Source organism: Coenobita brevimanus, chromosome 97 (genome assembly GCF_032717465.1).
Source record: "Coenobita brevimanus isolate Jiangsu-jjx chromosome 97, ASM3271746v2, whole genome shotgun sequence".
In the NCBI taxonomy this organism is placed as follows: domain Eukaryota; kingdom Metazoa; phylum Arthropoda; class Malacostraca; order Decapoda; family Coenobitidae; genus Coenobita; species Coenobita brevimanus.
In genome coordinates, this window is record NC_137050.1 from 5,606,779 (window position 1) to 5,631,336 (window position 24,558).

The 24,558-nt window shown below is 41.2% G+C and overlaps 1 long non-coding RNA gene across 1 annotated transcript; it reads right to left on the minus strand.

Moving 5' to 3' along the window:
• Positions 1–15,803: 15,803 nt before the first annotated feature.
• On the minus strand, positions 15,804–22,674 carry LOC145413791 (uncharacterized). The gene is made up of 3 exons (XR_013899768.1): positions 22,658–22,674; positions 21,831–21,977; positions 15,804–15,895 (listed from the first exon to the last, which is right to left on the minus strand). It is a non-coding gene; the product is annotated as an uncharacterized LOC145413791 (long non-coding RNA).
• Between the last annotated feature and the right edge of the window lie 1,884 nt (positions 22,675–24,558).

The window sequence follows — 24,558 nt, forward strand, 5'->3', positions numbered from 1 at the left end:
GACCCTTTTGTTTATTCCGCACGGCAGCAAGTGTCGGGTCAGAATATTGTTCTTGTACAACAAGTTGACTACACATCAGATCTTGCGGCGATTCAATGATCACTGGGGTGACACAATCTGGAGCCTCAGTCATGGCTCGTGTTACCGCAGCAGCCGAAGTCTGAGTAGCGCCATCGGAGCAACTATCCTTGACTCCATTAATATTGCCTACTATTAAGTCAAATAGAGGCTCTGGCATGACAACTGCAAGTGTCATACCAGTATAAAATGGAGATGCCACCTGGATACATGCCTCAGGGAACAATCTCACTGATCCATCAATAAGCTTTGCATGGATCTGTCGACCTGTATACTGTTCAGGCCGAACCAAACTCTGCTTAACAGAGCAACCTGAGGAACCATTGTCTCTCAGGACCTTCACAGGAATGCCTCCCACAAACCCTGGCTGAACAAGGAAGGTACTGTCACCTGTGGGAGGGCCTGTGGAGGAAGCAGCTAGCCACTCATGAGGCTGCTGAATTGATGTGGCAAACATTGTGCCTTGAGGGTTATATTGGGAAGATGGAACATTGGCCATCTGTGGAGGGGGGTTCACTGTCACTGTGGGACTAGTGAACTGTGGGGAAGTACCCACACTGGTAGGGACGTGACCACCAGGCTGCTGCTGAGGAATGAAGGCTGCATTCGCTTCCTGCCTCTTTTGAGCTGGTGGTGAAAAAGTTTGTCCCGACGGTCGGTTGCGTGGCTGATACTGCTGCTGGTTGGGGTGCTTGTTGTACCTCTTCCACTCAGGTTTCTGAGTGTTTTGCCCCTGGTCCTTCCACTGCGGTTTGCTAGGACCTTGACCATTACTCTGAGAACGGCCTTGGTGCTGGGATTCAGTCTGAGACGGCTTCCCAGACTTGGCAGTATCTTTTCTGCTCCAGGTGTTTTGCTTACGAGCTTGATACCCGTATGCAGTAAAGAATGCGTCAGCCTTTTCTGCCATTTGGCTGGCATCTTTCACCTGGCAGATCTTAAGCTGTGCTATGAGCTCAGCAGGCCACGACCTCTCTAGCTGTGTACGCAGCATAAGGTCAATTATCCCCTCACGCGTGGAAGGAGTTTCATCTTTCTCCATCCACTCATTTAAGTAAGCTGTGAGACGATCAAGGAACTGAACAGCTGTCTCCTTGTCTTGGAGACGAGCTCGCATGAACTGAACTTTGGCGTCGTCTACTGTGAGACCATACGCCTTAATGAGTGCAGCTTTCATCATCTCATATGTGAGATTGTCTCCACGAATTCTGTGGAGAATATCGAGGGCAGGGCCCTCAAATAGGCTAAGAAACTGAAGCCGCTTAGCTGCCTCATCCAGTTGATATAAGTCTGCCATGTCCTCAAAACGAGCTATGTACGGCTCGATTCGCTCGCTTTCCTTGTATGAAGGAAGCTTGATGCGTGGGGTCGCCAGGACATGTGCAGGGAGAAAGCTCGTGGAGCTTGGACCAACTGCAGCAGACGTGTCTGAAGCCAAGGAATCTCGCTTGAGCTTCAGCACTTCAAGTTCATGTTTTTCTCGTGCTTCTCGCTCGGCACGTTCGTGTTCTCGTTGTTCCCGCTCGTATTCGCGCTGTTCTCGCTCGCATTCGCGCTGAATCCTACGCTCTTCACGAGCATCTTTCTCACGTTCTTGCTCGTAATTGAACCGTGAGAGAACGTAACTCTGTATTTTCTCTGGGTCTGTGAGACCAATATCTTTGGCTTCCTGTACAAATACAGCGGTAGCCATGGCGCTAATTTATTAAGCAACCCGAAATTGAGCACTGACTGCTTAGCGACGAATACTAATAAATAAAAGTAAAGAGTACAGACACAAGCTAGTGGTGACCAGTCTTATCCAGTTAACTGGCAAAGAATAAATCAAAAATGTAAATGACTGGAAAGACTCAATAATAAACACAATGGGTACGGCGACTTCCCAGAAGCGAATAAAATTGTCTGGCGTTACCAAAAATAAATTAGAGTTAAGTACTCTATTGATTAATAAAGCAAAATTCACTTGCTAAATTAAGGGTAAACACCAGTAAGCTTGTGCCTATAAACTTTAATGATAAATACCTAAATATGAATGAGTGAGCACTATCTCGTGAATAGCTTTAGAGCTAGGAGTTAATATCCTGGCGAGGTCGCCAATTGTCACGGTGTTTTTATATTATCACGGTAATTTTGAAATAAATGGTTAAATATTATTTAATTGATAATAATATTCAATAATATTGAAGAGCAGGGACAATGATTGTCTTACTAAATCAAACAACGATTACTTTACGCTGGCCTGCTTCGCACGATTCTCTCAGAACGAGAATTTACAAACTTTCTCAACAGTACACAGCAGAGACTAATTACTCACAATTGCTGAATTACTGTACTGTTAGCCTCTGGAGAAAGTTACATCACCCCTGACAATAAATAACTAATACTAATAATAATAACATCAGGTTCTTGCTGATGCATTAACTCCTGGCACAACGGATTTTAAGTTAATACAACAAGACTGGTCTAAGTACCAGTTATGAATAGTAAATGTTTATGCAAGCTAGGAGCTGTATGGAAAATAAGCTTAATTATGGAGAAATGAAACAAGATTTTTACTCTACATTAAGCTCAAGAAATAGAACTGTTAAATTTATTAATTACAAAAACAAATTTAACATTACACATTTCAAATCAAATTAAATGAGACGCACTCGCTCACTCACACAGAAGCTAAATACTTACGCCTAGGAAAAACACCTTAACTAAACTCTTAAGACTACAAAATACACAAAGGAAATACTAGTCAATGAATGCGGTGTATCACCCAAAGCTGGAGAACTAAAGGTGGGAGTACTGGGATTAACTGTAGGCTACTAATGGAGCTTGGGGTGCTAGCTGACCTCTCCACTTCTGAGCACAGACCCTTTCTCCGTCACAGCAAACACAAGACTCAATTCAAATAATGCATAAGCAGGACGCACAGGCCACCGGAAGAAGGCGTGGCTAACAGTTGAACGAGCAGTAGAGGCGAACGATAAAGAAACAATAGTATCGCTCAGTAGCGCACTTAGTGACGTGCATCAAATCGGTCACCCCTGAAAACGGTGACGAATGATTTGAAAAATATACCCCGAAATGGAGAGAGAAACGGTTAACTGAGCGATACACAGTGAGTTTTCCCCTAATAGTTCGTGGCTTCTCACAAAAAGGAAATGTCGCGAATTGATTCGTGACATGCTTAATTTTTTGTTGTATTCGTTTACCAGTAGATTCTTTCTTTAAAGTCTGGGGAGACAGGTTGGTGATGGGGTTAACGATGGGTATATCAAATAAAATAATAATAATAATAATAATAATCGGCGTTGTAAACAAATAAATAAATAAATCTAAGGTGCTGTAAATATAATAATCAGAATTAAGAAAACTAACAAGATGCATCATCGGATTGAATGGGTTAACCTTTAGTCCGTCTGTGTGTGTGTGTGTTACTCCATTCATGCTGTCTTCAGATGATTTCACTCACTTCAGGAGAGTATTCGAACTGGTGGTGTTTGATACAGAATTCATTTACCGGTACCTGTTTAGTACAAGGAGTGTCCCCAATTATTATCATGTTGAAGCAGCGAAAGTCAGCCAAAAACACGCCATAGGATTGAATGTGTTAAGAATATTGCCGGGATCGCAACTGCAATGTGTGTGTGTGGTGGGGAGCGTGCCTTGTGTTGTGTTTATGTATTATAGTGTGCCTTGTTGACCGATAGCTATGTATTGTGTGCTGTTTGTATCAGTATGTATGTATGGATGTCTGTGTATTGTAGTGTGTCGAATAGACTATGTGTATGTATAATTGTAGTGTATCGTGTGTGTGTGTGTATATATATATATATATATATATATATATATATATATATATATATATATTGTGTGTGTGTGTGTGTGTGTGTATTATAGTGTCGTGTGTATGTTTCGTAGTATGTCGTGTGGTATGCATGTATTGTAGTGTGCCATGTGTATGTAGGCATGTAGGCTATGTGTTGTAAAGTGCAGGTGGAATGTACTGGTATGTATCGTAGCGGGTTGTATATACGGTATGTACAGTACGTATGTATTGTTACCTGCCATGTGTATGTATGAATGTATGTATGTATTGTAACGAGTATGTGTGTGTGTGTGTGTGTGTGTGTGTGTGTGTGTGTGTGAAATATTGTAGCATGCTATGTGTATCAGCGTTGGTAGACGCTATGAAGGAATGGGTCAGACGCGCCCATTAGCCTTGATAAACAACATGCTTCGTAACACATAAACACATAAATTTTAGATCTATATATTCATCTACCCTTGATCCTTGAGTTATTCTGTACCCAAAGCAACCCCCAGAGTATCCAAAACACATCTTTAAAACATTAAAACCCAATCAGCAAAAAACCATATCTCCATATTCATTTTTTTTTTTTCCCTTCGAATGGACCAGCGCCAATAACGGCAAATTCAGTTACCTAGGCTTTTTCACTGAGGCTTCATTCACCCCTGGGTATGACACGTGATATGATTATGTCCTCATCCCTACATCTTCATACATTTCATAAGAATATATATTTTTATGCCTATACATGTTTATATTGGAGCATGTCATGTACGTATTAATGTATGTATGTATTGTACTGTAGCGTGACATGTGTACATACTGTATATGTATGCATTGTAGCGTGACATGTGGAGTGAGTACTTTAGTGTCTGTGTGTTTATGTATGTATTGTGGCTCACCAACTCATTTTTATATAAGTATGTATTTACTTATTGTAGCGAGCGTGCCAGGTGCCACGTAGGCTATATGAATGTATGTGTTTTGCCGTACTATGTGTATGTAAGTACGTATACATTATTGCGTTGTTGATATTGTTCCTATTTCCAGACGATTGTATTTACCTTAGACTTTCCAACCTAGAGGGGTTAGATAAAGCCTTCAGTAATGCATCTCTTATGGTGCTTTCCTGAACTGAATGAATGAGTTTTGTGTTAACGATAGCATAAGAATCACATCCTCGGTCTGAAAGGATAAAGTTCGCGTTCATGGTAGTAGTAGAAGATGGTCTGGTTGGTAGGTAGGATATATGTATTGTACAGGTAAGCCTTGTTTACCTGATGGCAGCTCTCCACACCGCACAATTACATTCACCTCCGTGCTTTAGGTGGCACTGGCAGGTAGCATGTCATCCATGGCGATTTGTTCTGCATATTACACAGTAACAAGTATTTTTTTTTTTTTTTTATGTTAGGTCGTTTTAGTATGATCGGATATTGAATTTGGCTCTCTTGTATTTTGTTTTTCTCTTGGAAGGAACAGTTTTGCGGGCTTGTTGCCTTTGGTTCCTTCTTCCTCACATAAATAAAAAGAACAGTTTACATCAGTAACCCAGAGGAGGATGCTAAGAAATGTGCAGGTTAAGTCGCTGAGGCAGAGGCGTCACGAAATCCCCAAAGCCACGTAGAATACGACCCACAGCGTTCTTATTAGAGGCCTTCGCCTTGAGATCAGTGCACAGGACCTCTTGGCCATCCTTGGGGGTATCCTTCCAACCACATCCGTATTCTGTCCATATTCTTTACACATGCCCAAACCACCATAGTCGGCGGACAACCTTAGCCACAGCATCCTGGTCACTACAAATGCGCAGTAGCCTAGGCCTAACTGGGGACGTAACCCCCCCACCACCACCACCACCTCCCCAGTGTTCACAGTTCACCTTACAACCTGCATACTTAGTCATGGCTGGTGAAAACTGAGTTTGAAATTCCAAATCTCTGCATGGATAATCTGTTGACACGAACATTTTGGGGTCGAGCGGCTTCGGCTATGTGCTGTCCTTGTCGTCACCTTCGCATTACGTATCACAGATCCATCAGTGCCAAGGCATGGTTTATTAATTACTGGTAGGCAGGTTAATACCTAAGGGTTGATTTATTAGTAAGACTGTAAATATATAAGGATTCTAATATTTGTTGAGTTTGTTTTAGGCAGTTTACTGGTAAAATTAGCATAGACCTACAGTGTAAGAGTAATGGCTTTGAGTAAAAAATATACATAAAAGCAGTAAAATCCACAAATACTTGGAGAGGAATTGCACAGGTATGCGTCTGAATTCGAAGCATATGAGAGCAATTTCTGCTTATATCTTTCTACCCAACTCAAGTTTTGAGTATTGAATGGCTACTTGCTTAAAGGTCAGTTGCGGTGACAAACTCGTGCATGAAATTCTTAGTTCAGCAGCAAGTATGCATCATTATAAGTCATATATTAACACATTATGTTTAATCATTGCTAAAAAGCCTCTTAATAATCCACCAAAGTCGTCCAGAAAACAGTGTCTCGCAGCTAGTCAGAAAATCAAATATGAAGAAAATTAAATTTAATACATAACATATGACGTCACGAGTCAATTGCTTTCGACCAGGTTGCCGTATTGCAAGACATGTAAGTAAAAAGTGTAAAAGTGTTACATGTGTTCAGTGTTGCAAATTGGTGTATTGGGTTGCAACAAAGGTTATAGTCTCTTAGGTCAGGCCATGTAAGTGTTTGGCAATGGCTCTTGTGACGTCACACAGGCTTAGTGGGTTTTCGAATGCAAATTGTTAAATAGTATATTTATTTTAATTTATTGTGGATGACTAAAGAAAAAAATATCGATTTTCACTTGGCAAAATGACAGAAAATTAATAACAGTATCTGATCATATATGGAATTCAGATTTTATTTCCATCGCACTGTTTGATCTTTAAATAAGATTTTCAGATTTACATAAACTGTTGTTAATTCATAGCCAGTTTAAAATGTATTTGTCCTTCGCCTAAATTACTCTTTTTTCCAAAAAGAAGCTCAGTAAGAAAACTGGCAGGCTGTTAAAGAAAAAAAAAAAAGTTGATTTACCGTACAGTAATATATCATTAGCTATAATTCCACTGTATTTGAAGCAGATACCAAATACCAACATCAAATACAGACACAGGTATATTTTCATTAACAATTACACGTAGGAATAGTACTGGAAATACCGTACTTGCAGATACGGGCTGATTCACTGTTCCGAGGTCCTAACATAACGCCACTGTTTATCCGCTGATATTTAGTGGATTTAAATGAAACTGAGTACTTACAAACTTCAGTCTGTGTCGGTTACACTTTACATTAGAGAAGCTGCCAATAATGGACTTTAAAGAGACATGCCTTTAGTGATATGTTGGCTCTCCCACCAGCGCGGCGTGGAGTGGCTATCAGTTGGTCAGTTGCAGAGATCCACTGATGATACCTCACTCTATAACTGACTGTGTATTTTTATTTTCCCTGAATTATCCCAAGAGAGTGTCCTGGCTTTGGTACCACAAAGCTATAGAGAAGACAATTTTAAAATAAGCCACACATACTTGATTAGCTAAGTAAAAAGAGCATTATCAAGGAGAATGCAGTCATCCCAGTGAATTAAAATGCACCGAAAATTTGCTTTATGGAACACTAGACTGAGTTATGCTATGCTGAAGGAGACAGCTTTCAGGGATAAATTATGATGATGTTAAGAAACTGTATGAGTACTGTACTAGATTTCACGTAATTCTGATTATTAATAACGAAAATATTGAAATTACTCTGGGAGACCGGAGCAAATTAATTATCCTCTACAAATACAAATGCTTATTGGCCCGAACTCTTGTGGATGTGGTGGTTGTGGTACTGGTTGTGGTGGTGGTTGAACTGACTGTGGTGCGGTTGTAGCACTACTCTTTCTGGTAGTTGTGATACAGTGTTTGGTTATGGTACAGGTTGCAGTACTGATTTTGGCGATAGTTGTTGTAGTAGGGATTGCGGTTCTCGTAGTGGTAGTTGTGGTACAGGTTACGGTTTTGGCTATAGCGGTAGTTGTTGTGGTAGGGGTTACGGCTGTGGTTCTAGCGGCAGTTTTTGTGGTAGGGTTTGTGGTTCTGGTTGTGCCGATGATTGTTGTTGTTGTGGTAGGAGAAACAGTTGTAGCTGAAACCATAGTTGTGTTAGGAGTTACAGCTATAGGCTAATTGTTGTGGTAGCTGTTACAGTTGTGATTGTAGCGGTAGTTGTGGTAGGCATTGTAGTTCTGGTTGTGGCGATAATTGTGGACTTTGTGGACGTTGTGGTGGTTTGTTGGACGGGCCGAGAACAGTTTTCCCTGCAACACAACACAGTAGATTAGAGAGAGAGAGAGAGAGAGAGTGCCGAAACCAGTTATAATGACGTTTATACATTAAGAACATCAATTTTAGGCAATACACCTTTATCTCCAAATTTATGCACAGATGAAATGAATACAGTTTAAATAGAGTTAAAGATATTGAATTTGCTTACAGGTGACATAATTCGAGAGTGGTCAGAGAAGTGATATACGCCATTTTGTCACGAACTGACACGTAGGAAAGGAGCGTTTTGTGTGTCTGTGATGAACGGCATTGTGGATTTGTTATAAATAAGTGAGATGGAATTATGATTAGATATTCCAAACTATCAGTGAATTTTAGTGATAAGTGGTGGTGAAACTGCGCTCCTTTTACCTTGACCTGGTACAAAGTTTCATCCTCTGCTTCTTATTTCTTGCCGGTCAGAGGAGGAAAAAGACAGTACTACACCTCTACATCCTTTCCATAGCACTTCTTCGTAACTGGCATTTTAGTGTTAATCTATTCATACAACTCGGTATTCATGGAGGGGTGGCAATTTTAGGCCAGGTTAGAGTAAAAGCATCATATTTACCATGAATATCATTAATAAAGTCCCCCTTGCTTCATAATATTAACCGTTTTACATCTATTCCCAACTGTCAGAGTGTCAGGGGTTTGTGATATGTCAGGCAGTCACCTTTCTGGCCACAGCTGTCACACCCTGCTAAAACATTCCTCAAAAACTAATCTGAGCATAGTCAAGTGAGCGGATATTGGGTTTTCTGCAATCTGTACTTTATCTCGCTGTTCGTTGCAGCAGATATCGGTAACTGATTTTGTATTTCGCCTATCACGAGAGGTTCAGCGGTTACCATAGGCACGTGTATGATATCAAGGGTAGTGTTTCAGGGATGGAGGAACTGTGTTATTGTTTGAGACTATAACAGTTTTCTGACAGTTTCCTTTCTTCTCCTTGAATATATTGTAAGTCAGTTGGGTTGTGGGCGACACTAATTTGCTGATTGAAATATTTATTGTTGTAAAAGTATACAAAGTACATGTACAGAAAAAAAGGTGATGGTTCATGTCACACACCTCAGTCAGCAGATAGAGAAAAACTGTATTAGCCTTCATACAGTGAAGTGGAAAAGAATTCATAAGGTATTGTACGTCCATAATATAGCTATGGAATATTATGAAGGTATAATCTGGGATATACAGAGCAGTTAACATATCTTTTTATACAGTGAGGATGTACGGTCATCAACAACAGTCCTGTCGCCTCTCTTGCTTCTCGCTCCTTGTACCTTGACGATCAGCCTCAAATCCGCAGCAACCGACCTCTAATGGATGTATGTGGTCACCGGTCATTACAATCGGTGTCGTTTGCTTCAGTTTCACCGAAGTACTTTTTCAAAGCCCATGGAATGAAAAGTAGGAGAGGTGACAGATCTTTTTTCGCCGATTGTACATTCAAACTAGGAAATAATATATTTCCTTGAATCAGCTAGGCTAAATCAATCCACAGGTAGCTCTGACCAAGCCGCTCAGGGCTCCGTCCGTGGTAGAAGAAAAATAAATGGATTATTTACTGAGAAATATAATTAATACAAGAACTACGATTAGTAACCAATTATATGTTATTAAAAGTAACGTAATTTAGTTAGGGCTTCCCACAACCTTGGTGCAATATCGGGGTGTAAGAACTGAAATCAACGTATTAATTAGCTTTGAAATTTCCTCAGCTAGTTTTGTTAATGAATGTTAAATGAATTCTGATACGATGAAATCGATTATTTTGTTTTTCTATTTATTTATTTATTTTGTACTAACGTGTGTAGTCAGGGTCTTCATTAAATTTGCTGCCGTTTTGGTTAAGTGGATTTTTTTTTTTCTAAAAGCATTACAACTGGATAGATAACTGGCATACCAGTATTTTATGTTCCCGTTATGCAGTACCGGTATCAGGCGTATTGGACATGGGGGTAACTGATGTGGGAAGAACTATCATGTGATTTACTGTTCTCAATAATAATAATAATAATGATATTATTATTATTATTATTATTATTATTATTATTATTATTATCATCTACCGGTACTTGCGAGTGCGTATGTATGTACGGTATACGGTATATATATATATATATATATATATATATATATATATATATATATATATACCGGTATATGCAATGGTATAAAAAGAGAAAAGGAGAAAAACAACATGCAAGCTGTTTTCCTTGAGACCGTAGAAATTAGTTGGTTGGGGTTGTACTGGTTGTTGCCGTTATTGTCGTTGTCGTTGTTTAACCCCGATCTATTTGATTGAGCAGACTCGTCGACCGCAAGTAAGCTACTGCCCCCATACGGTTGTTCCATAGGTTCCCTGCACCGTTGATGTTGTGTTTGCATCTCGTTGTTGCATGTGCCACAGTCGCTTAAGGACCATTTATAAGGAGAAAGATTTTTTGTTTTTTCTCAGAAGATAAACAGAGGAAGGAAAACCAGTTTTAATATATGAGAAAAGTATACACTAGAGTACAGGTGTTCCACATTCATAAATATCATAACAGGTGGACTTGAAATGTTGTGGATTGAAGTTTGGGGGGAAACTAATCTGGGGAAGCGAGCTCTAATGAGAAGCGGTTCTGGGAATAAATGAGATCTGATAAGCAGTTCTGCAATGTGCGTGTCATGAGCGCTACTAGATGTCCGTGTAGCACAGGGGAAGGCTTGGAGAGGCAGCACAATGGATGCAACGCCATCTGAGCATTTACCATAAGACTATCTGTAAAATAATGCAGGAGAGGCAACATTCCATCTTACTTGTAGGGGAGGTGGTTCATTTGTAGTGGCAGGGTTAGTTGTTACTGCTTTGTTCCGAATTTTGTTCAGTTGTTTTAGTGCAACGTCTCACCCATGCACGCTACCTTCGCTCAAGGATGGTTCATAAGGAGAGAGGAATCCATAGTATATAATTTAATGTTAGCGTCTGATATTACATAGTGCGGTGAAAAATAGGAATTAAGATTGTGATACACGTGAACCTAACAATAATCAAGGAATCGCAGGTGAGGGTAAAACAGTCACAACCTCTTGAATCCAATGGCGTATTTTGGTTCATTTATTTTTGCCCCTTTTTTTTTTTTTTTTTTTTTTTTTTTTTTTTTCTACTTCCAGGTGATGGAAAATTTTTTGTATATTTTGGTAGCTATTTCCAGGTGATGTTTTCCTCCCTACTTATTAGATGGTGTATTATTTCTTAGTTTATTTTGGCTATATACAGATGATTTTTTTTTTTTTTTTGCTATATCCTGGTGATGGTTAATTTTTAGTTTATTTTTGGTGTGTCTGGGTGATGTATTTTTTTTCTCTGTCTAGACTTTTTTTTTTTTTGCTATATCCAGATGATGCATTACTCTAGCTTATTTTGGTCTGTGCAGGTGATTATATATTCCTCAAAGCAGGCAGATATAGCCCTCGTTAACGCCTCCAGTCTTGTGTCGATCTCCTAAGTTGAAGGAGCCATCTGAGAATAACAAGATTAATGTAAAGTAATTCATCATGTGGAAGGATAAGGGAGACTAATTCATCGTGGGACTGGAAACGTTAATTACAAACGTAGTGTGCAGCAGGTAAAGCAGATACAGCTCATGGATTCATCAAAAGACAGTTTACCTTTTAACCAAATATGTACTGTAGGTGTAGTAGTAATAGTAGCAGTCCCAGGCTCTTCTGACACGTGGACCCGGAGGACCGCAGTCTGGGATGGCCCGGCTGGCCCGGCTGCCATCCACCAGCCGTCCTTGGTATTCCACCCTGCGCCTGATCGTGCATTCCACCCTGCGCCTGGTCGTCCTTTCCATCCTGCTCCTGGTCGTCCTTTCCATCCTGCTCCTGGTCGGCCATTCCATCCTGCGCCTGGTCGTCCTTTCCATCCTGCTCCTGGTCGTCCATTCCGTTCTGCGCCTGGTCGTGCATTCCGCCTTGTTCCTGCTGGTTCAGTTCACCGAGTTCCTTGTCTTGCATTTCATCGTGCTCTTGCATTCCACCATCCTCCTTCATGTTCATTGCATCCTCCTCCACGTGATATCTACTGTCCTCCACGTTCTGTCCACCATGGTCCTCCACGTGCACTCCACCATCCTGCTCCTCTTCATGTCCAGTATCCTCCTGTTGTGCGATAGGGAGGAAGTTAAGGAACATTTGTATACCTGGGCAACGGAGTTACCGGGTTATATTGTTGCCACAGCGTGAATGCGTCCCTCATCTTATCAATCCGTCCATATATATATATATATATATATATATATATATATATATATATATATATATATATATATATATATATATGTGTGTGTGTGTGTGTGTGTGTGTGTGAAGAGAGAGAAGGGGGGGAGGCCTCCGACCTCTCTCTGGCTTCACCAAAACCCTAAAAATGCCAAGAATAGCCCCAAAATAGTAAAAAACTTTTTCAGAGTAACATTTGCTCGGCTTGGCCATGACGTTTTCCCCATTTAGTGTGGATCACTAGTATTTGGAGAGCTCAAGTTTCCGGTCATCGCCTGTAAGGGTTTGCATTTTTTTTTTTTCCCCCTATAAGCACAGCTAGAAAGCAGATAGGGATAGTTTCCTTTTTTTTGTTTTTTCCCCTCAAAGGGTCCTTACTATCTTTGCTTTTGGAATTTGTTGATATCCCTTACCGTTTTTGGATGATGCTACGCAGAATGTTGGGATTACAGACAGAAAGACATATAGACGTAAACTGAACTTGGGGGGAGTCGGGCGTTGACCTCTATCTCCCTACTTGATGTAAAGCTACCCACAGATTATTTTACGCTTAGTGACCGGCCAAAGTGTTTTACATGCTTCAGAAAATAATTGGCTACTTTGGGTAATTAATATATGATCAGTAAATGAACACCTCGTGGTCTGATGGGTTTAGGCGCTCCATTCACCGCTAAGGGGTGAAATATAAAGGCCGTTATTTTGAGGTTAATTGCTCACATGATATGAGCCACTCAGCGGAGAGGGGATGGACACCTTTGCCTTAATTAGTCTGAATACATTGCCTAACTCTGGGCCTCTTCGCTGCTGATTGAGCAATATAGGACTGGATTATACCCCCATAGAACAAGGTGTGTGTGTGTGTGTGTGTGTGTGTGTGTGCAGAAAATAGAAAAGATAGTGTAGGTATGGAATGCCTTTCGCAGTGACTGACTCCGAAATATACAGCAGTAAAAACAGCCTCCGTTAAATTGTTCCGTGCGATTTATTTTATTTTATTTTATTTATTCATTTATTATTTGCTACGGTCAGATATTTTGTTCAGCTTAGGGAAAATCTCTAACAACGGGATAACCAAGAGTAAATCCTGATCCTTCTTACCGCCGCCGCCAGGTCGTCTGCGTGTGGGCGGCCGTAAATTAAGACTGCTTTCGGCGGGACCGTTCTCCCAGCAGCGTCGTCTTGGTCACCAGCATCCCCTTGATCAGCTGTGGGATCTACGCCGCTATAAGGGAAAGCATCTCCCCCATGGCGCTCATCGTACTCTTTGCGTTCCCAGTAGTCCTGTTCTTCTGTAAAGAAATAAATAGATTTGTAAATAAAATCATCATCATCATCAATCACCATCACCCCATCGTCTCCTTCACTAGTCATGGTGATACTTGCTCTTTGAATATGCTGACACGACAGAAAAAAAAAATACAAAAATAAAGAAAAAAGAAAGAAAGAAAAGAAAAAGAAAAGTCGGCATCTCACTGCAGCAGTGTTATGGACATTAACTCAGTTTGACTAGCCTAAGCAGCGAGGCTTTACCCAGTCCAACGACATTTGCCGGAGTTATGACCCAAGGACTTGGCTGAGGTTAGGACCGAGGGATGCCACGGTTAGGACAGAAGATGTCAAGGTTAGGACCTGGGGATGTTGTGGTTAGGACCGAAGGATGACAAGGTTAGGACCTAAGAATGCTAGGGTTAAGACTGAAGGATGCCACGGTTAGGACAGAAAGCTGTCAAGGTTAGGACCGAAGGTTACCAAAGTTAGGACCGAGTGATGCCGTTGTTAAGACCGAAGGATGTCAAGGTTAGGGGCGAAGGATGCCAAGGTTAAGGGCGAAGGATTCTGGGGTTAGGAGCAAACGATGCAGACTTTGTGGAATGGCCATACACACCCTCTGAAATAAAAATGTTAGGACCGAAGAATGTCAGGGTTAGGGCTGTAGGATGGATGTCGTTGAACTTTAGAGTACCAAGGCTATTATTATACGATGTCACGGTTAGGACTGGATGATGAATAGATGGATGGTCACGGTTTGGACGATAGGATGTCAAGGTTAGGATCATAAGATGTCAGGGTTAGGAACATTGGATGCCATGCTTGGGGATACAGGGTGTCGGAGTTAGGGGTGAAGGATTGCGGAGTCAGGGCAGAAACATGCCAAGGTAGGGGTCGAAGGATGGCAATGTTAGGACCAAAAAAATGATAACTTGTGAGCATTTGCGCCTCCTCCCCCTCAACACATTTTTTTCTTGTGTGTATTTGTCACGGAACTCCTTCCACCAGACGGTTTCCAAGACTTCTCTAAATAAAAATAGATAAATAAAACAACTCGGTTAACCCCTTGACCACATGGTTCAGGGATATGCTGGTACAGGTACCTTTTGAAAGGCAGCACCTTGTTTTGGACAGCACTATTACAGGCGTAATTAATCCAAGCCCTTATAGCATTAGTTAGAAGGTAAGAATAGAGGGTGTTTGCATGCATTCCCGAAAGCATAACTTTCATAATGTGCAAAGCGCACTCAGATGACTGGCCATGGAAACAGTTATCATTCCAGAGAAGGTCAAAAGACTTCCAACCTGCAGCAGCAAAATGCTCCCTGGGTGGTCCACAGATCTTCCCGAAGTCACAGTAAATTACTGTTATAATACTGTGATCAGAGGGGCCAGGTAGAGAAAAAGACTGACCAAGTAAACAGAAGGATTAGTCATAAAAAGTCAGGTATACTGAAACTCGCTCGAAGACATTAAGGTTGTGGGTAGGGTGCTGTACAAACTGCTGTAAGTTGTTAAGTATAGAAAAGACGTACAGTAAGCTTGTTCATCATGTTGATCAGTGAAGTGGAGAACTGAAAGTGGTGGTTAACATGGAAATCTAACAAAACGAAGGTTTCAGGGAAGGAGAGTCACTTCAGAAGTAGTGATAGGACTTTATTTTACCTGATCTTGTGTACGGTTGACATGCGACTGTGTAGTGAAGGATGAGAATGACCTTACAGTACCTTATCTGTTCTACTTTACATCGCACGGGTGACCTGACTTTGTTGTGTGGTTTACATGTGACTGTGCGGTGGAGGACAAGATTGACCTTCTGTGGTTGACTTGACCTTCTCTGCATGACCTGATGTTGTGCTGGTGACCTAACCTGTCAGTGTTGTGGAGTTACCCTGCGCAGCGTCTGATGTGGAGTTACCCTGTGCAGATGTGGAGTTACCCTGCGCAGATGTGGAGTTACCCTGTGCGGATGTGGAGTTACCCTGTGCAGATGTGGAGTTACCCTGTTCAGATGTGGAGTTACCCTGTGCAGCGAGTGATGTTGAGTTATCCTGTGCAGCAATTGATGAGACGAGGAACAACATCAGCCATCCCACCAGCAATGCGTGCCTCCCCATCGCCGATCAGATCACAGTCTCTGTAACAACACCAAAATTAATTACCTGCCTCAGCCTACTTTTGATGTTATTTTTGGCTGATATCAGAACTCTAACTATGCTCGAGAAGGCTAGGATATCCAAAGAAGTGGCCAAACGTTGTAGCTGTGAGAGGCAAGGGAGCAGAATTTACTTTGCTCTTCCAGAAAAATACTGTAGTTCAACACACAGAGCGAATAAATGAAAATTTTGTGAGAACAGTATATGAAGCCGTCACAGAATTAACAGTTGGGGAACCTTAAAACAACAAAACCGAACTTTCAGAGAGTGTTTAGCTCCTAAAAACAAGAAGGAACATGATCGTATGGATAAGGAATTATAACACTTTGGAAAATTCGTGTAATGACTTTAAATTCCTAAAACAATACTTTTTAATAACTCTTGTTGTTGACATACTTTCACTTAAGTCTTACACATATTTTTCACCAGTCTTAGTTCTGAGTTGTTACATCTCTTCATTAGATGCAAGCCAGCCAAAAGAACAAACCGGATTTCGCAGTGATTACGTGACAACAGGCCATGTTATTTTTTCCAAGTGACTGGGAAAACTTTAAAAAAAAAAAAAGTTAAAAAAAATTATTTTTTCGTTAAAAAGATTTTGACATTTTTCAAACCATGGCAGTAATGAGATCCATTCGAGGGTAGGTTAATTGAAACGTTCGTTAAAGTATTAGGAGGTACTTATAGAGTTAACATAAGTATAGCCAGAAAGTACGGTACCTATAAACAAGGTAGTTAGATAAAGGAGACAGTTTCACTCGTTATTTGTGGCATGTCCAGAGAGTGTTGTCAAAAGTTTAGATTAAGATGATTAAGAAATTGACGTAAACGATGAGTGACGGAGCAATATTTACTGGCATCAGAGTTCATTGAAGTGTATCATGGGAAGAACAACAGGTGGTAGCTGATATGAACAAGGAGTGAAGTGGGCGTCAAGATGAACGTGAAGAAAACGAAAGTAATTTTTAACTCTACCACCCGGGTTAAGGGTTGGGTGACATACTTCCATGAGGGGAAAATCGGGATTAAGTAACGTTTCCCAAAATTATTATTTTTACCTTATTATTAACCTTAACAAATTGACGAAATAATATAAAGGGAGTTAGAAGTCAAATGACGGACGAGAGGCAGATAAAAATCCTCCTTAGTAACGAAGAATGGCCCGTATTCTCGTCGGTTAAGGAAGCTCTCTAACACCTTTTCCTAAGTAACTTACTTTGCCCATTACACCTTGCTGTCCATCTCTGTATTATACAAATCATTCTAATATCGCCATACTCTGCATAAATAACTTGCAAAAGGATATCAGGCAGCCATGTCCAAAAGTAAATTGCTGAGGAAGAGCTGCTAGGTAGCCTCCTTAACCGAAAATACGGGGCTAAGGGTGAGGCATTGTTTAAATTTCCTGGCCGTGGCTGGAGGAAGAATAGTCATGGCGGATCATGTAGGGCATCTGTGGGCATTCAGATAGTCCCGCCAAGTTAAAGTCGACTTGTTTGTGTCCGAAATTCGTCACTCGCACAATAGCAAGTCGTGGTTGTATGAAAAAAAAAAAAAAAAAAAAAAAAAAGCCTCTGAGGGAGGAATGACTCTCCATGGTTACAAGACAAATCGAACCTTAAATCCGACTGAAAATAGATGCAGAACTGAAATTTTGTTGAAAATATACATGCCTAGGGTATCATTTCAAACAGTTCCATTTCATGGCAGAACAGTATACAGTCGTGAAGGGTAGGAAACTGCATCATGTGAAAAAGAAGAAAACAAAAAAAAAAGTTATATAATCAGTGTCCCTCCTGTCTGACCCATGAATAGGAGACGCAGTGTAACAAATGCTCTGAATGTAAACTTATGTGTGCTCAGAGATTAATGGGAAGTAATATGCCTCGTATTACATGGAGAGATGATAGAAGGAGAGATAATAGAAAGAGAGGTTAATAGAAGGAGAGTTTTAAGACTGAGAGATAATATCAGAGAAGAAGGAAAGTTTTTAGAAGGAGGGATAATAGGAGAGAAGAAGGAGAGCTAGATGGAGAGGAGAGAAGTATAATTTAGGTAAGAGGACAAAGGAGTGTAAGAGTGTAATACTTAATTCCTAAATCAATATCAGAATGTGTAACAGATGACCAGCAGAGCAAGGCAGTGGCAACCTATAGACGGAGCGAAAGGAAAAGGAGGATAGAGAATAAAATAAGGAGGTGAAATTCGGAGACCTGTTGAGTTTGGATGGAGCAGATTGACAGGCAGTAGGTGTGGAAGAAATAGATCGTCTCAGGCTGTTGATGATGGTGACATGTGAAGGTGTGTGGAGTCATCTGTTTCGCGTAGGAGGACTGCTGGACCTAGGGAACGAACTGCATTGTCTATTCCCAAATTGATATACGTAGAAAAAGAAATCGATGTTTCAAAATACGATAAATTAAATTCCGATGTTGTATATTAAGCAAAAATATCTTATGTTACTATTTATTAAATTATAAAGGAAGAAAATATGGCAGAGGCATGTAAGAAGAGAAGAATCGCCTTGGTTCACGATGGAGGATTAAAAAAAAAAAAAGAAGAAAGAAAAAGAAAGGATAGAAATGAAAAAATAGGAAAAAAGAAACATGACATTTTAGACGCATAAATATAATGTAATTTTTGGTATGTTATTCAGTCTTATACCAGATTTCACTGATATTAAACACAAAAGAAATCCCAACAGTCAGACGCTTCAGCACCCATATCAAGTAACTCTCTCTCTCTCTCTCTCTCTCTCTCTCTCTCTCTCTCTCTCTCTGTCAGTAAAGGAAAAGGCTCACTCTACTGTATTAGGACCAAGGCTTATTCTCAGTCTGCCCTCGACACCCCGCACGACCTCACTACTGGTGAAGACGAGAACAGAATCTCAACTACGTCTTGTGATTTCCAAGGTTCCGATAGTTGGCCAATCCAGGTATCATGTGTAATTAATATAGCTTCCGTCCTCGCGCCCAGGTGTGGTATTGCGTACTGCAGGTGACCCCCTTCACCTTAAGGAGCCGGGAACTGTTCTTGAGTCACCTTTCTCTAATTGGTTGTTGTTTTGTGAGACCAGAGGGATTTATGAAAGACAGTTGACTTCTGTGGAATCTTGTATGAAGCAACACGATACCTGCCTCCCCCCTCTGTGTGTGTGTGTGTGTGTGTGTGTGTGTGTGTGTGTGTGTGTGTGTGTGTGTGTGTGTGTTGTAATGAATGCTTACAGGGTTTAGTTGCTGCCACTTCTGCATATAAAGTTTGTACTGTATATGAATAATTCTTAAGTAAAGTCCTTTAGAAGAACTAGTGCTCTGAGACTAGGATATTATTAGGTTTACGATGGAAGAGTTGAGGGGTAGGATGGGACTGGAGTATATTGGTGTTGTGATGAGGAGAGGTAGATTGAGATGTCTGGGCATATGGAGAAGATGAGGGGTGATACTTGGGTGCTGAGAATGAGAAGTGTTAATGTTAGGGGCAGGGGTGCGAGAGGTAGACCGAAAAAGACCTGGGACGAGGTCATTGAGTGTGACCTCAGGTATAAAGGACAGAATAGGGAAGCTGCCAGAGATCGAGCAGCATGGAGAGCCGCCATTAGGTGACCAAGGCCGACGCTTGCAAGCATGTTGGAGCCTTCAAAAACGAAAGTTAACTAAACGATTATTTAGTAGTAGTAGTGGTAGTAGTAGTAGTCGTAGTATGTTGTTATTTCTTTAGGTACACCTATAAAGTTAAGTCAGACGAACACCATACAAGTTTATTCAGCCGTAAATCTTAGACTGAGTTTATTTACCAAGGCCTGAAAAAAAAAAAAAAAATTGGTCCTTGGTAAGATAGAATAAAAGAGTCATTACGGTATTCTCTGCCAAAATGTCAATCGTGATAGCCTTTAACATTTCTGGTCCTGTAGATTCCTCTTGTGCGCAGTAAAATTATTTTACCTTGGTAAAAGAGAAGATGCAGATTCAGTTTACAGTATATTCAGTAGGAAAAGGAAAAAAGTGAAAAGCATTCCGTAATAAGACAAGGCTATGAAAAAGTGGAGTGTGAATTCCGTAGACTTTTCACGCCCGTGTAATTCTGTTCTCATTGGCGATTCTCTTGCTTATTTTATATATATAGTTTTAATTATTATTATTGTTATTATTATTATTATTATTATTATTATTATTATTATTGCATAGTTAACGTCATTTTCCTTGTGTATGTTTTTGACAGCGACGTGCACAGTCTGGAGAAGGGAGTGGGTCGTGATAAATAAGTAAGAGAGAGAGAGAGAGAGATCCTTAACCGGCAGGGCATAGGGGTGGGGTCTGTAGTCCCTTTGAGCCTAACCTGTGCACGCAAACTATCGATATTAGACAGTAGAATGGTAAGATACAACAAGCAAAATAAATCTCAAAGGAAGAGGTGTTAAGAAGTCTCCTGTACCACGTTGAAGTGGACCCCAGAGGCGAAGTAAAGTCCAGCTGGTTAGACAGACGCTTTGTTTTCCAGGAGGGTCTTGACTGTTAAAGTAGGTCAGGTTAGCGTAGATTTGAAGGGCATCTTTTCATTTCCAGGACACTCTAGGCTAGGGTGAGCTCTGTTAGATTAGGTTAGATGAGCACTTTTCACATCCAGGACGGTGTAGGCTAGGCTGAGTTAAGGTAGAAAATCTGAGTTATAGTAGAAAGACACATTTGTTTCTTTTCCAGGACAGTGTAGGCTAGGTTGGGAGGTGTTAGATTACGGTAGCTTAGATGGACACTTCTCATTTCCAGGGCAGTCTAGACTAGGTTGAGTTATGTTAGATTAGGTTGGGTTAGAGGGACACTTTTCTTTTCCAGGACAGTCTAGGCTAGGTTGATTTATGTTAGACAGTTAGGGTATAAGTGTTCAGTTAAGTAAGCACGTTCATCCTTGGAAAAGAAACAATAAGGCACTGGGTGGAATATCTGCCAGAGCTGTATTCTTTGGCTCGTATTCTCGTCGGTTAAGGAAGCTCCCTAACACCACTTCCTTAGCGATTTATTTCTGGGTATGAGCTGTTTGTATATTTTTATACGTTAGTTATGCAGATTTTGGCGATATTGGAAGGATTTATGTAACAGAAGTGGACAGGAAGGGGTAGTAAGCAAAAATAAATTGCTTAGGAAGAGGTGTTACGGAGCTTCCTCAATACGGGCCTTGGTAGCATGGGAGGCCTCGTGGCATCTCTTACTTAGCGATTTATTTCCAGTGTTACATCTTACTTAGCGATATTTACCATTTTTACATCTTGACCTTTTTATCGCTTAGCCTTGGCACCTCTTCTTTAGCGATTTATTTAGCATTTTACATACTGACCTTTTTATCGCTTTGTCTTATCACTTTTTTTTGTGTGTGAAGAAGAAGGAACCAAAGGCCACGAGCCCGCAACTGTTCCTTCCAAAAGAAAAACAAGATACAAGAGAGAGCCAAATTCAAGATCCTTTCATTTCGAGATTCATCACCGACGAAGAACTTGCGATCGATACCCTGCCATAACTAAGATTTTTTTTAAAGGAGTAATTTTACATTTTTCATGTCCTGTGTACATAAAGATACTTCACATCAGTGCTCATGCCCTAACCAGTATTTTTTTTTTTTTTTTTTTTTAGGAAAGACAAGAGAAGGAAACGAGTCTTCCCATTCGTCTCGTTCCTCCTGCATAAGCACAAATCTTGAGTTACGATTTTTTTTTTTTTTTTTGTCGCATCTCAACCCATCCCGGATGCACAGACTTTTCGTTTTTTTTTTTTTTTTTTTAATACGATCAAGAGATCTGGAAAGTTTTTGCAGTCTCCTTTCGTTGTATCTCGTGCCAAAAGAAATTTGACTTACGGGTTACGAGAGGAAAATTAGGTTTCATTTTTTCCCCCTCAACTGAGTCAATCGCGCAAGATATGCAATCACCTTGTGTCGCTGTAGATGGCGTACTTGTGGTGTGGAAGTGGTGTGGTGGTGAAGCTGGTATAGCCGAGTGGCTGTAGTAGACTGGCGGTGGTGTGGTGGAGGAGAGGGGCCGTGATGGTGTGGTAGAGATGGTGTGGTGGAGTGTCACTGTTGCACCGCACGAACCTTGGATTAGACTACTGGGTGTCCTGGATCGGCCCACTCCTTTTATACGGGGGGGGGGAGGGGGTGCTGGGAGGGGCATACGGTCAGCAGAAAGAAATATCCTACACTCAGGGACGTAAATATGCTTGCTATTCAACTCCTTCTACTTCACACTTGTCTTTCACTCTGCTTCCTGCCAGCATAAATAATAATAGTAATAATAGTAATAATCTCTAGGTGGTGAAGCATACCAAGCTCTCTCAGCCTAGGATTATTAGTTTGTGAAGGGAGGTGTGCTTAACGTATTTTTCCATCTGTTTCACATTCAGGTTTTGTCCCTCACCTTACCCCCTGACGCATCAAAGAAGAATGTTTTGTCTCTGGGCAGTGAAACCTACGTAGCCTCTTTCAACTTTAGGAAAATTAGATAACAAAGGGAAGTGAAGGGAGATAAGTTCACCGATTCTTTATCACGGCTTCTGTCTACGCTTAGGTTATGTCTGTCACCTTATTCCCTGACGCATTATGGAAGAAAATTTTATCTTTGGGCAATGAAACATACGCAGCCTCTTTTTCAGCTCTAGGAAAATTAGATAACAAAGGGAAATGAAGGGAGATAAGTTTGCCGATACTATTCCACGGCATCTATTTACATCTGCTTACGTTCAGGTCATCTCCGTCACCTTACTCCCTGGCGCATCGTGGAAGAAAGGTTTATCCCTGGGCAGTGAAACATAGCAAGCATCTCTCAGCTTATATCAACCAGCAGAGGGAAGTGAAGGGAGAAAATTTTGCCCACTGGTGCTTCCCACTTCATCAGTTTAAACATTCAGGGCATCTCCATCACAGTCCTCCCTGGCGCATCATATCAAAGAGGATTGTCGGTTGTTAAGAGAAAAATATCCAGTCCCTCTCACCTTAGGAATATTAGCCAGCAGAGGGAAGTAAAAATTGTAACAGGTAAAATATGAAGCGAACCTTTTTTTTCCTTAATTGTTCAGAGTCGTTCCGTGTCACCTTATTATTTTTGTGTTACATATTTTTGCTGTTAACCCTTCCAGTGTGATGACGTCACGATTTAATTTGTATGCGTGTGTGTGTGTGTGTGTGTGTGTGTGTGTGTGTGTGTGTGTGTGTGTGTGTGTGTGTGTGTGTGTCCCGATGAGCCCCATGTTGGCAGGGTTAGTCAAGGCTGTATCTAACCCCTGCTGATCTAAATGTCTTGCCTGTCTGTCTCCGTATCCATAGCTTGGCGTCTTAATCCCGGAAGAGGTGATCCTGGGCCAGCGCAAAAGAGTGTCAGATTAAACAGGACGCAAATGAGAAGGTTAACTCATGGTCGTCATAAGTAGGGGACCCCACTCTCTCTCTCTCTCTCTCTCTCTCTCTCTCTCTCTCTGTATTTTAACTTTCTCCGGCCACACTTCCCTCTGTCATGTACCACTCCGTCCGATTTCTCTGTCTCATCCTCGGTTTCCCGCTCCCCCTTTCCCCTTCACCTCACTCACGTACACTCTCCTAGTCAGTCTTTCATTCTCCATTCTCTACACATCCCAGGGTACGTCCAGTGCTTTCTAACACATCCACACCAGCACCACAAAACACCTTCACTTCCTCATCTGTTAGTCTGTCTCTCCGCGTAGCATCGAAGCTGAATAATACCGCCTTGTTTTTAGCGAGAAAAGGAATACGGTAAAGTCTTGATAGATAAACTGTTAATATAATGACAACATATACTCTGCTTACTTTAATTAGGGTGCTGGAGAGGGACGCCTTCTTGTGGTGGCACTGATACGAGTGGGCGCCTCCACTGCCTGGTGAAACAAACGTCCCTCAAAAACTCCCACATCCCCCAAAAGGAGGATGGTGGCCTGCAGGAAGAGGACAGCGATTCATGATTCAGATAAACCTAGAGCCACAACAACTACTGCTTTAGCAAGGCGCAAAATCACCATTCTTCATCTTGAATTCCGAACTGTAGTAATAGACTGTCAATAGAATATTAGGTGCATTCCAGTCAACACCAGACGATTTTCACTACATTTAGCGCGTCGTCAGAGCTGGAGAGTAGCTGGGAGTATGTCATATATATATATATATATATATATATATATATATATATATATATATATATATAATACCGCCACTATTAACCCTCTCGTGATCGAAAAAACTCTAGTTTTGTATTTCAGTTAACACCAGACGATTTTACTACTTTTAACGTGAGTCGCAGGAGCTTGGTAGTAGCATAGCGTGAGAATAGGTGCCTAGAATGGAAGTATGAGCGCGTGGGTGTTACTGCCGCCACCAGTAACCCTCTCTCGGTCAGAGGATAAGTGTTCCCCCCGCAGTAATTGCCTGACCCAGCATTGCGAGGTGCCGGCTCAAACCTTTCAAAATCACAATGACTAGTTCTACCAAGTCATGGCCCCCAGTACCCAGTAGCATTGGCTTAGCTGACCATGGCGGGAGTCAGGCCTGCTCCAAAGAAAGGGGTGCTAAGAATCTCTGGGGAAGGAAAACTAACCACTCTTGGAAATTGGATCTTGGGACTTACAGCGTCCTAACCTTTGCCAGTGAAGAT